This window comes from Oryzias melastigma, linkage group LG21 (genome assembly GCF_002922805.2).
Source record: "Oryzias melastigma strain HK-1 linkage group LG21, ASM292280v2, whole genome shotgun sequence".
NCBI lineage: Eukaryota > Metazoa > Chordata > Actinopteri > Beloniformes > Adrianichthyidae > Oryzias > Oryzias melastigma.
Genome location: NC_050532.1, coordinates 15003970 through 15007183, shown reverse-complemented (window position 1 = coordinate 15007183; position 3214 = coordinate 15003970). Strand labels below are relative to the sequence as shown.

General features: G+C 48.2%; 1 protein-coding gene across 1 annotated transcript in view; it reads left to right on the top strand.

Moving 5' to 3' along the window:
- Positions 1 to 115: 115 nt before the first annotated feature.
- satb2 (SATB homeobox 2) overlaps positions 116 to 3214 on the top strand; it is a 61563-nt gene continuing 58464 nt past the window's right edge. Inside the window, exon 1 of the mRNA XM_024260514.2 lies at positions 116 to 495. The gene's annotated coding sequence lies outside the window, so the exon portion shown is untranslated. The remainder of the gene's footprint in view (positions 496 to 3214) is intronic.

Genomic DNA, 3214 nt, shown 5'->3' with positions numbered 1-3214 from the left:
TCGATCTTCATCGCACTGTTCCTGTGGTCTCTCCGGTCTCGGTTCGGCCGGATCCGCCCCACGTGTTGCTGTCAGGATCGGGTCCCTCCCCCCGTTTGGTCCCTCCTCCCCTCTCTCCTCCCTCCATCAGTCAGGATCGACACTGCTGCCACTGATTGGAGACGCAGGAACTGAAAGTCACCCGCGGCTGCGCGCTCCTCTGCCGCGACTCCCGCTCCTCTCCACGCGTCCGCCGACAAACCCCACGCACTCACACAGGAAGCGCTCCGGTCCGGTCCGGGACCTCCGAGCCCACGGCTGACATCCATTCGCGCTCCCCGCGACCTCGCGCGCTCACAAACAGGGCTCACGGGGGTCTGTGGATCTCCGGTCCGCCTCCGGGTCCAGAGCGGGATCTGCGGGATCCGAACCGACACTCCACCCTGGATTCTCTCTTGCTGACCCATGGACAGAGCCTCAGCAGCGGCCAGCAGCGCCACAGGCACGCGGTGAACAGTGAGTACACGCACGCGGGCAGAAGCAGTCACGGCAGCCGCTGCAGAAAAAGGAAAGTTAGAAAAAATGAAACCAAAGAGATTATAACATTTTATTATTATTATTAGGCGTATTATTATTATTATTATGTTTTTTATTATCATCACAGTTGTCTAGAATTATTGAAATTCTTTAAGGATTTCTTCCAACATTCTTTAAATTTGCTCTTTAAAAATAAAAATATATTTTATTTAAAAAATATCAGATGTTTTTTTATATGAATATGGTCCTTTAAAAAAATTATGTTCAGGCTTTCACTCCATCGCTTATGATTTTATTCCACATTTTCGTCCTTCAGTTTGTGTTGCGGCTGCGCGCGTGTGAGCGCGCGGGGACTATGACGGGAAGAAAAGTCAATCTTTAAATTGTTCTCAGAGTCACTTGAGAACTTTTTGTCACTTTTTAACTCTTAAAAGAAACAATTAATGACCAATTACGGCACGAGGCGTCACTCATTAACGCGCACGATCGCCTCAAAAACTGTACACGCGCTCAATCAGACTGCAGAAGCGGAGCAGAGATGTCTGCCTGCGCCGCCGGCGGCGCGTGCGTGGCGGTGGTGCAGGGCGCGGGGATCCGAGGGCCCAGCAGAAAGCAGAAGCCGCGGACCCACGCGAGCGTGACTGAGATGACATTCATTTTCACACGAATTTTATTCCAAGAGGCCCCTCCAGTCGCGCACGCGCTCACTAAAAGAAAATCAATTTGACTTGTTCATTTACGGATTTATTTATCATTTATTTATTTATTTATTTATTTGGGGGGGACTCCATCGTCGAAAGCGAACCGATGGTTTCAGAGAAGTGATTGGAGAATCGGATCCGCATCAAGACAGTCCGAAACAGTTCTTTATTAAAACGCTTTCTAACCCTGCTGTGCACGGCCGCGCACGCCCATTTTCCAGATTATTCTTTCGTTGTTTTTATTTATTTATTTATTTATTTAAATCTGACTCTTTGTTTTATTTTAAATCGTTGTTTTTTCCTCTGGTTTTTGTAAACAGATTTAACCAGAGTTTAGCCCTGAACTCGACTCTGACCCCTCCCGGGTCAAAAGGCTCGGTCTGATCCGGACTGTTTACCTTAAGGGACATCTTTTTTTTGTTCTGTGCGTAAAGTTAATGCCAGTGACACACAGCTGACGCACACGGACAGTTGTGGGCCTGTTCGTCCCGGCGCGCCTGCGTGGTCGTCTTTAGAGTCCCCGTTCATCCCGAAATCCCCGGTGTGTTTGCCCGTGCGTGAGTGTGTGCGTGTGCGCATGGACAAAAGGGAATGCAGTCAAACAAACACCAATAATACGTTTGTCCAGAAGGGAAATGTTTCCTCATTGTTCGTGTAAAAAGTAATGAGAGAAAAATACTTCAACCAAGAGCCGATCACCGCATCAGTTCTAAACAGGATTACATGTCACAACCAATTCAAATGTCAAAACTCGTGTTTTTGTGTGTGCTTATTCTGGCATTAAAACACAAAGGAATAAAATAATCAGAAATAATAATAATAATAATACGTCTAATGATGATGATAATAATAATTACAAATAATTATTAAAGTAGGCTAAATATAATGTCAGTAAATATATACTTTAAAGGGACTTTATAGTTTAACAGAGCGACCTCGTTTGCATCCGCGAGTGCGCGTCCACGTGAAATAAACAAAGACATGAGACCTTCATCCAGATCTGTTTCCTCCAGTCGTCTGATCTCTGCAGGACCTCGGAGACTCTTCTCCAAAACGCCGCTTTGATTTGAAAACTTCGTCTTCTAAAACTGTAACCCGCGTGAGGCCCGGACCCGATCCTCTCCATACCGCTTACATTACATTATCCCGGGTTAGGGTCACGTTCTTCTGCAGAAATCAAGAGACATGAAGGGAGAAGCCACAGAAGATGCGCCGGGCTCTCACGAGCCTGCAGAGCCGCAAGCGCTGCGGGCGCTGTCCTCAGAGCTCCGCGGGAACTAGTCTCCGTGCTCCCCGCGTGTCTGACTGCATGACTGCCGGCGATCCAAGCGTTCAGACTTTGGAAAAGTTTCCAGATCAGAAGCATCATTTCTTCGTGCACGAGCGTCAAGTTCAAAGTGATCCGCCGATTTATCTGATGAATTCCACATTTGACCTACGGGTTCAAACGTGTGTGAGAGTGTGTGCACGTGAGTTTGTGCAGGTGTGTTTGTTTGTCTGTGTGTGCGTGTTTGTGTTTCTTCACTTGTTTGTTTGTGTGAGTGTGTAATTGTGTTTGTGTCCGTGGGGGTGTTTTTTGAGGTGTGCGTGTGTGTGTGACAGTTCTCCTGTTTTTTCGGACCAACTTGCGTTTTCATGATAAGCCACTATCATATTTCACATTATTACTGGCTGTAGACACAACAAACACACAACTGAAGTCAGCAGAACAAGAATGTGGACACACCCGATGAAGAAGAGGAGACACAACAACAAACACACCTCTGAGCAGTCTCCAGCAGCACACGGAGAACACTCCAGAGCACTGGAGAACACTGGTCTTCTTGTTGTGTAGTCCTGAGCAGTTGTGAATCAGAGGTGGAGAAGTGGTCTCTCAGGGACGGGGCTGACTGGGCAGACGGCGCAGACAGGGCAGACGGGGCAGACGGGGCAGACGGCGCAGACAGGGCAGACAGGACAGACGGGGCAGGCAGGGCAGACGGCGCAGACGGGACAGA